The 12,851-nt window shown below is 44.7% G+C and overlaps 1 protein-coding gene across 1 annotated transcript in view; it reads right to left on the bottom strand.

Annotated features, from left to right (window-relative positions):
• The window catches only part of GCAT (glycine C-acetyltransferase), a 507,826-nt gene that overhangs the window by 729 nt on the left and 494,246 nt on the right, over nt 1-12,851 (bottom strand). The gene's annotated exons all lie outside the window — the stretch shown is intronic.

A 12,851-nucleotide genomic window follows, 5' to 3' on the forward strand; every position in this document is an offset into this window, starting at 1 on the left:
GGTGCATACCTGCCTGTTAAATACACACAGTTTTAAAAGTGCACAACTCTACATGTAAGTGTGCAGAGGTGCATACCTGCATAAATTTCTCAAAGTGCACATTCCACATGTATGTGTGCAGGGTTGCATACCTGCTTGTTAGATACACACGTTTCTTAAAGTGCATAGTTCTACATGCATGTGTGCAGTGTTGCATACCTGCTTCTTAGATACACACATTACTTAAAATGTTTTCTTATCCCAGGCTGAACCTGAAATTGGTCAATACTGATCAGTGCACTACCCTGGTAAATAAATGTAAATAAATCTATCTGTTATTTTTTTTTTTTGTTTTATTGTTATGTTTAATAACTGCTGTGTTTCTGCTGCTTGGAGAGATATTTCGTTAAGTTTTCAGTGCATTATTCTTTCATTTTTAATTAGTTAACTGCATTTGTGATTCCAGGCTACAACTCATACCACTCATTTCAGCCACAAAACCTGGACCGAAACACCAAGGGAGGAGGCGTATCCATATTCATCAAGGATAACCACACCTCCAGACTAGTTGCAAAGTATGATGCCTCAGAGATTATCCAAGTGCAACTGACAATGGGCAAAACTGCAATCCAGATTGTAGCTTGCTACAGATCACCATCCCTGCCCCAAGACCCCCACTCCTCATTCCTCAAGGCACTAGAAAGCATGAGGGTCCAAACAAACACCCTAATACTGGGTGATTTCAATTACCCATACATTAAGTGGGAAAACTACTCAAGCACTAATACCTTTGCTCAACGCTTCCTGGAATATATTAACTCAAATGCCCTGGACCAGCTTATCAACACCCCCACAAGGGGCAACAATATCCTGGACCTGGATATCACCAACATGAGGGACAAATGCTCCATACCTGAGGGAAAGTCCTCGTTGGTTAGATCAGACCATAAACTCATCATCCTCGATATCCACATACTACCCTCTCCCTCCCCAAGGAAACCAGAGTGAAAAACTTCTCCAAAGCAAACTTTATGCTACTTAAGACGGAGGTGGCAAACTTCATTACTCCCATACAGAATGACAATTTGGTTGAATCTGCTGTAGCCTACACAAAAGCACTCTACAAGCACTTACACAAGTGCATGGACCGTGCCATCCCGAACAAAACCAAGACCTATTCCTCCAAAAAAAGGAAACCAGTCTGGTGGACCCCGGCCATAAACAAGCTCTATAATAGATGGAAGAAATTACAAAAAAGAATAAAAACCCAGGAATGGAGGAGCTCCCTGACCAACCTTAGCAAAAAGCTAAGATCCCTTACAAAATCCTTAAAGGTGAGCTTTGAAAGAAAAATCGCAACGGACACCAAAGACAACCACAAAGCATTTTTTAGCTATGTCAAGAACCTAAATGGGAACTCTCAGATCTGCTCTGAGCTACAGCATAATGGTTCAAAATTCACGGAACCAACTGATATCGCCAATATACTGGCAGACAGGTTCAGTGCAAAAGTACAGTTTTGTACCTACCATAAATGTAGATGTTCGAGTGCTCATACAGCTGCAGTCATAACAGATGGGTTATCCTGCCGTCAGGCGGGTCCTCGGTCGGCCGAATTCCAAAGTCTAGGTCCGGCGTAGATTGTCGTCGCTTCTTCCCTGACGTCAGTGCGGCAGGGGTATAAAAGAGGCAGACAACGCCATTTTCTTCAGTTTTTCTTGCCCCAGATGTCAGGTGCCCCCAGAAGGAAGGCAAACGTAATGTTATGCAAAGATGCAATGTTGATAAATCAAAAACAGTAGTTGCAAGCAAATACACCATAAAAGAATACCCCAAAAAGGTTATATGAAAAGTGTTTGTCATAAGCCTGTCCTAAGAGGGGATGGAGGGAGGGAAACCTGGACTGCAGCTGTATGAGCACTCGAACATCTACATTTATGGTAGGTACAAAACTGTACTATGTTCATCATGCATACAGCTGCAGTCATAACAGATGGGTAGAATCCCAAAGCTAAATAAGGGTGGTAGGCACTAAGTGGAACTAGGAGGAGCTAGGATGCCCTGCAGGACTGCTGTGGTAAAGCCCACTCTAGATTTTGAGTACAGTGGGAGGTGATAGTGCTTGGAGAAAGTGTGCACTGAACTCCAGGTGGCTGCTTCCAAAATGTCCTTGGTAGGGACCCCCCTGAGGAAGGCTGCAGAGGTAGCTGTGGCTCTGGTGGAGTGGGATCTGATGCATGCAGGCACAGTTTTTCCATGAAATGAGTAACAAAAGCGTATGCAGTGGGCTATCCATTTTGAAATTGTCTGTTTGGAAATAGCCTTTCCTTGAGCACCTGCAGCATACGACACAAAGAGTTGCTCAGATTTCCTGAATGGCTTTGTTCTGTCCAAATAGTAACAAAGTTGCCTGTGAATGTCCAAGGAATGTAGTAGTTTTTCTCCTTTGTTTTGTGGATTAGGATAAAAGGTAGGTAAGTGGATAGTCTGATTCAAAGCTACACTGGATACTACCTTTGGCATAAAGGTAGGGTTGGTTCGTAAGGAAACTCTGTCCTGATGGAAAATGATGAATGGCTGCACAGCCATGAGGGCCTGTAGCTCCGAAACCCTGCGTGCTGAGGTGATAGCCAGAAGAAAGGCTGTTTTCCATGACAAGTACTGTAACTCTGTTGAAGAAGCTGGCTCAAAGGGAGGAAGGGTCAGCTTTTCCAATACGAAGTTGAGGTCCCAAGCAGGGACTGGTGGTTTCCTTGGGGGTTTTATATTCTTTGCCCCTCTGAGGAACTGCCTTCAGAGAGGATGAGAGAATAAAGGAGGATCTGTGTTGTATTGTGCAGAAATGGCTGAAGCGTGGATCTTGATGGAGGAGAAGGAAAGTCCATTGTTTAACATCTCAGCTAGGTACTGTAAAATTTGAGGTATATTTATTACCCAAGGATTCTGTCCCTTTTCTTGATTCCAGGCACAAAATCCTTTCCATTAGGCGGAGTAGGCCTTTCTAGTAGAAGGTCTTCTGGCCTCCAAGATGACGTCCTGCACCTCCTTGGAGAGGAGAAACTGTTGGGAAATCAAGGAATTCTCCATGCAGCTAGATTTAGAGTTTTGAGATGGCTGTGAAGAGTTTTGTAGTTGTGCTGGGACAACAGAAGAGGGACTAGAGGTAGGGTCCATGGTGGGGAATGTGTCAGGCTCTTCAGGAGCGGATACCAGTGTTGTCTTGGCCAGTCTGGAGCAATGAGAATCATTTTCGGCCTCTCTGCTCTGGCTTTTAATAGAACTTTGGGCAGCAGAGGAAGAGGCGGGAAGGCATAGACTGTCAACGTTGCCCAATTGAAGGAAAGCGCGTCCACTTTCCAGGCTTGTGGATGATAAGTCCTTGAACAAAATTTTTTCAACTGGCAATTTCTGTGGGTAGCAAAGAGATCTATGTCTGGCTGTCCCCATGCCTGAGTTATCTTTGTGAAAACTTGAGGATGCAACTTCCATTCGTGTGGATCTGTCATATTTCTGCTTAGGTTGTTTGCCAGTGAGTTTTCCTTCCCTGGCAGGAATTGTGCCTGTAGTTGAATTTGCAATTCCAGTGCTGTGTTCCATAGGGTCATGGCTTGCCTGCACAGGGGGTATGAATGAGTTCCCCCCATTGTTTATGTACCACATCACTGTGGTGTTGTCTGTCCTTATCAATAGCTGGCCTGGATGCAGTAGGCCTGTGAAGGTCATAATAGCCTTTTGCACGGCTAGCATTTCCTTTTGGTTGATGTGAAGGTGCTTTTCTTTTCGGGTCCATTTTCCCTGAATGCACTGATTTGTCATGTGTGCTCCCCAGGCATAATCTGGGGTGTCTGTTGTGATGATTTGAGTTGCTTGAGGTACACAGAAAGGAAGACCTGTGTTTCTTTGGCAAGCTTGAGCCCACCACATAAATTCCTTTTGAAGGCATGGAATGAGTGGTATAATTGCTTCCAAGCTGTGGCTGTGTTGAGACCATAAGTTTTTTAGGTACCATTGAAGTTTCCTCATATGCAGCCTTGCACACGGGATTAGTAGGATGCAAGATGCCATGAATCCCAGAGCCTGCAGGATTTTCCTTGCAGTTAGCCTGGTGTAAGTTGCCATTTTTCTGAAGTATTGAGACAGTTGTCCTTGCTTGTCTGGCGTGAGTAGGCCATCTGGGTGGTTGTATCCAAGCTGGCACCCAGGAAAATTATTTGTTGAGAGGGTATTAGTTTTGATTTCTTTTTGTTGACTGTGTATCCCAGGAAGTTCAACAGTTTTATTACAAATGCCAGGTGCTGCAGTAGTATGTCCTTGCTGTCCGCTTGGATCAGGCAGTCGTCCAGATATGGGTAGATTTGTATCCTTTGTACTCTGCAGAAGGCGATTACTGATGCCAGGCATTTTGTAAACACTCTGGGCGCAGTAGATAAGCCAAAGGGCAATGCAGAGAATTGGTAATGGGTTGAACCTGCAAGAAATCTGAGGTATCTTCTGCAATCTTGTCTGATAGGGACATGCAGGTATGCCTCCTTGAGGTCCAATGTTACCAGCCAAGACTCCTTGCCCAGCATGGGAAAAAGCTGCTGTAATGTGAGCATCTTGAATTTTGGCACCTATAGATATGTGTTTAGGATGGATAGGTCTAAGATAGGTCTCCAATCTTTGTCTTTCCTTGGTACCAGGAATAGTCTGGAATAAAACCCTTGACCTTGTTCTTTTGCAGGTACCTCTTGAATTGCTTTCATGTCCATGAGAGCTGAAATTTGTTTTTGTGCCTCTGCCATTTGATTTTGTGGCAGGTTTGACATGCCTCTCATTTTTGGAAGGGTGTGGAAGTGGAACCTGTAGCCTCTGTCTATAATGTCCAGAATCCATTTGTCTTTTGTAACAATATGCCAATTTTTTGAGAATAATGTCAGTTTTCCGCCCAAAGGTGCTGCCATTAAAGCTTTGCTTGGCAGGTGTAGGGGGAAGTCATTGTGTCTGTTTTCTAAAAGACTGTGATCTATCTTCTCCACCTCTTGGGGTTGGTGCTTGCCACTGTCTGGCTCTGAAAGATCCTTGAGGTTGCCCTCTACCCCTTGGATGCCTGTATCTGCCCCTTTGAGGTCTGTCCGTGGCTGGAAAGGACCAATTTTTTGAAAGCCAGTTTCTGCTGAAACGTGGAGGCTGTACCTGCAAGAAATCTTTCACTGTTTGCATTGATTTAGCTTTTTCCTCCATTTTCTTTAGCACCTCCTCAGCTTTAACACCAAACAATACATCTTTTTGAAGAGGTGCATCTAATAATTTAGCTTTGACATGATCTGGTAAGGTTTGCTCTTTGAGCCAAGCATGCCTACGTATAACAGACCCCGTAACAGCAGCTCTACATGAGGCCTCTAAAGCATCGAAACCACACTGCAAGGTATGTTTACCCATTTGCTCTGCACCATGCAACAAATCCTGCAACTTTTTTAAATCTGGTTGTGTCATCTTGCTTTTCAGCTGAGATATCAAAAACTGTTGATACTTTAACATATGGAACTGACAGTTTAATGCCCTCATGGTTAAAGTGGCCGAGGTGTACACCTTTTTCCCCCACCTTTCTAAAGCTCTGGAATCTCTCTCTGAAGGTAATGGGTTTTTAGCAGTAGAGGCCTTAATTCCCTTGGAACCCTGTGAAATTGTTTCTGGGTCAGCAGTATGGCTTTTATATAGGAACTGGTGAGAATCAGGAACCCGGTAATACCTGTCTGGTTTAACAGGAGCTGGAGGCAAAGAATCTGGATTAAGGCTGGCTTCTGTGTACACATCATCCAATATATCTAAAACAGGGATAGCCAGAGGCCTATGCTGGGGGAGCAGAAGAAATTCCCTGAGCCTTTTCTTGGAATCTGAGTAATCTTGGCCTTCCCAGTGAAAGTGTTCCCTCAATGTATGCAGGGTTTCCCGAAAAGAGAAGTCCTCAGGGGGGGGGAGACCGAGGGAATAGACTCCTCTGCATCAGAGTCTTCGAATGGAAAATAGGCATAATCCTGGTCCTCAGATAGTTCTGAGGTAATAGAAGCTTGATCTGAGGAAGGGTAGTCTTCCTCTAATCTGGGCCTTTTGTCAGAGGGGGGTTGAGAACCCTTGATAAGAGTAATCAAATCCTCAGCCATTTTAAGCATCTGTTTTTTAGGCATGGTGCCTTGAGAGAGGTCTGAGGAACCTGTTTTTTTTGGTTTTCATGGCTGCTTTAGATTTAGTGAAGGCTTTAATAGAGAAGGAGGAAGGCCTGAAGACCCGTTGAGAAATGGCAGGCCTGTCAAAATTCTGAGTTTCCCCACCAGGAGTGGCGTTGGTATCTGTAGTAGGAATGGGGGCCGAGGAGCCTGCGACCTCGGGTACTGAAGACACCGGTAATGCATTGTCATCGGTACTCAGGGGCTGCGTAGGCGCCTCGCTGAGTACCGGAGAACCGGTAGTCAGCCTTAGCATGGTTTCAGTAGGAGGTGCAGACATCGTACGTCGGTCCTTATCTTTGCGTTTTTTGCTCAAACCTGGAGCCGGAGTATCCGACGACATAATATAATTAAATTTTTTGCCAAAAAAGTGAAGGGCGAACTCCGCCCGACGCTTAATAGTGCGCTTGTTAAATCTAGCACAAAAACGGCAGGCCGAGACGTCGTGGTCTGGGCCTAAGCAAGGTATGCAGAAAGAGTGGAAATCCTTATGCGGTATTTGCTTCCCACATGAAATACAATTATTAACTTTGTCTGACATCGGTCTGAGGCAAGAAAAGTTTCCCCAACAGGGTACTTAGCTTTCAAGAAGACTTTGGCTGAAATACTTTCGTAAATCTCAGGAGCTGGCCGACCGGCACTTGCGAACTGCTTCTGCTTCGGGCACCGCGCGGCAAGAAAGACTGAAGAAAATGGCGTTGGCTGCCTCTTTTATACCCCTGCCGCACTGACGTCAGGGAAGAAGCGACGACAACCGACGCCGGACCTAGACTTTGGAATTCGGCCGACCGAGGACCCGCCTGACGGCAGGATAACCCATCTGTTATGACTGCAGCTGTATGCACGATGAACATCTTTATCCCACCCTCAACCCCTAAAGGGCCCATATCTATACCAGAAGATTGCGCTGTCCCCATAATCACAGACACCCAGGTGAAAACAGCACTTTCTAAAGCAAAAAACACAGCATCCATGGGACCAGACAGCATCCCAGGCTGCATGTTACATGAAATCTAAAATTAACTAATCTCTCACCTAAATACCATGTTCAACCACAGCCTCACCTCAGGCTATGTGCCCACTGAATGGTGCATGGCAACGGTTGTCCTGCTTCACAAGGGAGGTGCTACCACCAACCCCAAGAACTATCGCCCCATCAGCCTGACGAGCCTCATCTGCAAGGCCATGGAACGCATCATCATGGAACTCAAACAACAACATTGTGAACCTACAAACCCTAGACCCTACCCAGTTTGGTTTCGTAAAGGGCAGGTCATGTCTTCTAAACCTGGTTGACTTTTTCGAGACGGTCACCAAAGCAGTCGATGAGGGAAAGGTGGTCCACACGGCATATCTTGACCTTGTGAAAGCCTTTGATACCATTCCCCACTCGGGAATTATAGACAAACTCACTAACCTAAACATAAACCCCTACATTACAAGATGGGTTGCTAACTGGCTCACTGACAGAACCCATGCAGTGAAAACAGGAAACGCTAGGTCCGACTCCAAACCTGTGACAAGTGGAGTACCCCAGGGCTCAGTCTTGGGACCTCTCCTGTTCGGTATTTACTTCTCTGAGGTACAAGCAAACACAGAGGTACTATGGCTAAAAAAGTGTGCATACAACTGCAAACTGGGTGCCATAACTGAGACTCCTACTGACGTAGATATCCTTCAAAAGGGTCTTGCTGAAACAGATACATGGTGCCAAAAGCCTGGCCTCAAGCTAAATGCCAAAAAGTGCATGGTCATCCCCTTTGGGAAAAAACAAGTACCTACGAATTACCACATAGATGGCAGCTCACTTAACACAGAGAGAGTGTGATGACAGACCTAGGGACCCAGGTGGATAGTAACCTCTCCTTCGATAACCACATTGCGAAAGTGGTTAGAAAATCCTTCTACATGGCCCACCTTATCACAAAGGGATTTGCATCTAGAAAAAAGGAAGTTATTGTCCCCCTCTACTCATCACTAATTAGACCCATTATTGAGTACAATGCCCCATTCGGGATGTACCTTACTAGGCACCTGCAATAACTGGAGAGGCCGCAAAAATACCTCACTAAGAGGATAATGGGCCTAAAACAGATGCCACCAGACTAAAAAAACTTCAACTGTACTCGGCTGCATACTAGCTACTCAGAGGTGATCTCTGCCTGACATACAAGGCTATGTCAAACCCCAAATTGATGGAAATGCTCCACCTAAGGAAAACCCAGTCTACCCGAGCTATACGCTCTAGGGACCTTAACCTGACCTCAAGAATAAACAGGACTTGTTGGAGGGACAGATTCATGTTCCAGAGACTCCCCTTGCTCTGGAATAAGGTCCCCATATATGTGAGGCAGAGCTCCTCATTAGTGCTCTTCAAGAAGAATCTTGAGGAGTGGAGGGGGAACAGGAAATGCACCCCGGGAATCACTTCTGTGGCCCTGCTCGACAGAGGCGCAGGTAACTAAATCACGTGGGAGGCACAAGCCGAAACATTTTGGTTAGGCTTAATTATGCCTTAGGGCCAATAACTTAGTACCTACCTATGAACTTTACTTTCCTTTCATTATATCAATCCGGCTGCAAGACTTTTTTGTATAGCTAATTTATATATATAACAAGCACGTTTTTGTCCAATCAGTATACATGTTTTGCAATATTAAATATATTTCATTACATAACCTATATGTAATCACCTACACAGTTGCTGCATAACCTTGAACAAACGCATGAAAATCCTTCTAAAAACACACAACCAACAACAAGCATACTTGTATACACAAGAGGTAAAATATAAATATTTATGTATACAATTGCATATATGTTTAAAAATTTAAATATATTAGTATACATATGTTGACATAAATAATTACAAGCCTGGCCAATTTTATGCATGTGTTCATGTACACATTCAGATATACATGACAAATGCATCTTCCTACAAGCACAAGTGCAAATGATATACAAGGACTGAAAAGGACTAAAACTGAATAGCCAAAGCAACCATCCACTTTTATGGGACATATTAATTAAGGAACCTTGACTTGTACACCACTGTGTACACTTCACTGTACATTTCCACCAGTTCAGCAATGGCCCTTACATAGTGCTGCATGGGCTTTGTATTAGACAACAGTGGCAGTGCTGAATGCCAAGGGTGCATTTGGAGGGGGGGGCATATGCTAATTACCAATGTGTTCTGTTCCCAGAACTGCCTCCAGGAAGGCATCTATACGGCAGAGCAATTCAAGAAATCACTTGGCTGTGTAGATCAGCATGGGTCTCCACCACAACGTGGTACTGAACGCAGCCAAAAATTATTTTTCAACTGCCTAACATCAATGTGGGGGAGAAAGTACAGTTGCATAAAATCTTATGATAACAACAGGTGTCCTTCTCTTATATATATTCCTAACAGAAGAGATCTCCTGCGAAGGACAAGACCAACATCTGGCCAGTATACCAAAGCCTTTATTACTTTCAGGCACTGTACATCACACATATGCTCCACATGCAAGGAGTATGGCATAAAGGTGACATACGGACGCACACACTCAGAACTGCAAAAGCCCCAGGAGGATCATCATAATCTTAGAGACAAAAAATACATATATACATCCAGAAGGAGAAAATGTAGAGGAATCCCTAGGACAGGAGGGCAAGAAAAAATGGGGCCAGAGCAAAAGGGGCAGGAGGAAGAGAGCGAATACCACGTTAGTGAAAAGAGGGACATCTATTGTTATGCTAAGATTTTACACAACTGTACTATGTCCTTCCATATCACTGTTGCAGTATTTCTGACATAAGGAAGAATAAAAAAGCTCACAATGACACAGAGGAGGAGGAAAGCATTGGAGAGGTCTCTAGAAACCCATGCTGGATATCCCTTGCAAAGCCAGCTCTAACCCTGGAAATAACATGTAACTTGTACTGCACAGTGCAGGTATGAACTGAAGACCAAGTAGCAGATTCGTGGATGGAATTAGTATCCAGCCCCTTGAAAAAACACCAGAGCAGGCAACAGTCCTGGTAGAGTGAACCTTTACATGGAGGAAACATCTACCATGCAAAGAATAGCAAAAGAAATGACCCGAGAAATCCAGGATCAGATGGTTTGCTTAGAAACAGCCAAACCCGTAGTCCTGGGGTGAAAGGAAACAAAGTTGATCAGATTTGCAAATATCCTTAGTTTTTATCTAAATAATATCTGAGCTTGCTATGCAAATCCAAACTGTGAAGAACCTTTTCAAAGGCAGCCAGCAGAGAAGGAAAAATGGTAGGAAGATGAATAGACTGATTAAGGGACAACCCATTGACCACCTTGGGCATCAAAGAAGGATTAGTATAAACAGACACCCTGTCTCCATGAAAAACTAAAAAGGAAGGGACAGCCACGAGAGCATGAAGTTCAGACATATCACAATGTCATAAAGAAGCTGAAGCTGCAGGCTCAAAAGGAGCCTGAGTCACTTTTTCAGTAACAATACAGAGGTCTCAGGAAGGCAGAACTGGATTCCTGTGAGGCTTGATATGAAGGATGCCTTTAAGAAATTGCTTCACCTTAGATCTAGAGGCCAGAGTAGGAGTCAAGGGGAGAAAGGCAGAAACTGCTGACAGGTGAGCATTAACTGAAAGATATGCTAACTCAGCATGGAGCACATCATACAAATAAAAGAGAAACATAGGAACCTGCCCTGATAAGCGATCTTGGTCTTGCGAGAGGCAACAGACAGAAAATCTGTTCCATTTGGACATGTATAGATTCACAGGTTCATAGGTGTGTACTAGAATAATGGCCCTGGAGCCTTTACAAGCCTAGCCCATAGGATTACCCTGGCATCGTGCCACCCAACCTTAGTTCCCAGTGCCTCTGTCGAGTAGAGCAAATGGAGTGATCCCCAGGGTGAATTTTTTATTTCCCATCCACTCATTAAGATTTCTCTTGAAGAGGGCCAGTGAGTCGCTCCGCTTGACATGTATGGGAAGTCTATTCCATAGCATGGGCAGTCTCTGGATTATGAACCTGTCCCTCTAGCTTGATCTATTGAATGTGGTAATGAGATTGAGGTCTCTGGAGTGTGTAGTGCAGAGGGATTGGGATTTCTTTAGATGCAGCATTTCTAACAGAGCTGGGGTCAGACATGGCTTTATATGTCAAGCAGAGATCGCCTCTAAGTAGGCGACATGAGACAGAGAATAGTTGGGAGTTTCTTGAGTCTGTCCATGTAGGACAAGTGATTAAGGCCTGGGATCCTCTTTGTGAGGTACTTTTGCGGCCTCCCTAGTTGCTTCAGGTGTCTAGTGAGGTACATGCCAAATGGGGTATTATACTCGATGACTGGCCTAATGAGGGAAGAGTAGAGGGAGATAATGACTTCTTTCTTCCTGGATGCAAACCCTTCGTAATAAGATGTGCCACATAGAAGGACTTTCTGACCACAGTGGCAATGCGGTGGTCAAAAGAGAGGTTGCTGTCACCCTGTGTTCCCAGATCTCTTATGATGCCTTCTGTGTTCAGTGGACTACCATCAATGTGGTAATTCATGGGAACTGGATTTTTCCCAAAGGGGATGATGACACATTTTTTGGCATTGAGCATAAGGCCATGGTTCTGACACCAGTCGTTGGTCTCAGTGAGGCCTTTCTGTAGGATGTCAACATCACTTGGGAAGTTAATTATGGCTCCTAACTTGCAATCGTCTGTGAACATTGTCAGCCAGAGTTCATTCCTGTTGGCCTAGACGTCAGAGAAATAGATAAATAGGAGAGGACCCAGGATCAAACTCTGTGGGACACCACTTGTGACTGGTCGGCAGTCTGACTTGGAGTCAGCTACTTTCACACTGTGGGTTCTATCTGTGAGCCAGTTTGCAACCCACCTAGTGATATAGGGGTTGATGCCTAGCTTAGTGAATTTTTCTATGATTCCTGAGTGGGGAATGGTATCAAAGGCCTTGGCCAGATCAAGGTAGGCGGTATGAACCACCTTGCCTTCATCCACAGCTCTGCTGACTGACTCAAAGAAGTTGACCAGGTTGAGCAGGCATGATCTACCCTTCACAAAACCAAACTGTGTGGGATCCAGAGTTTGAAGACTCCCTACATCCTTGTTTATTAGGTCCATGATGATGCATTCCATAGCTTTGCATATCAGACTTGTCAGGCTAATGGGGGCGATAGTTCCCAGGGTCTGTAGTCACTCCTTCTTTGTGGAGAGGGATGACTGTAGCAGTGCACTATTCGTTAGGGACAAAGCCTGAGGTGAGGCTGTGACTGAACAGGGCACACAGGTAAGGTGCCAGTTCACTCTGTAATTCATGTAGAACACAGCCAGGGATATTGTCAGGTCCCATAGAAGCTGTATTCTTGGCCTTGGACAGTGCTGTTTTAACTTGTGCAGCAGTAATACTGAGTGCCTGGCAATCTACTGGTATTGTGATTGGTCCTTTGGGGGGAGGGGTAAAGTTGGCACTGAATCTGTTGGCCAGTATATTGGCAATATCTGTTGGTTCTTTATAGGAGGTGTCAGTCTGCAGTAGCTCAGAGTAAATCTGGGTATTGCCATGGAGATTCGTTACATAACTATAGAAGGCCTTGTGGTTGTCTTTACTATCTGCTGCAATTCTGTTTTCATAGCTAGATTTAGAGGATTTGATGAGGGATCTCAAC

Source organism: Protopterus annectens, chromosome 1.part0 (assembly GCF_019279795.1).
Source record: "Protopterus annectens isolate FY-2018-M chromosome 1.part0, PAN1.0, whole genome shotgun sequence".
Taxonomy (NCBI): Eukaryota; Metazoa; Chordata; order Ceratodontiformes; family Protopteridae; genus Protopterus; species Protopterus annectens.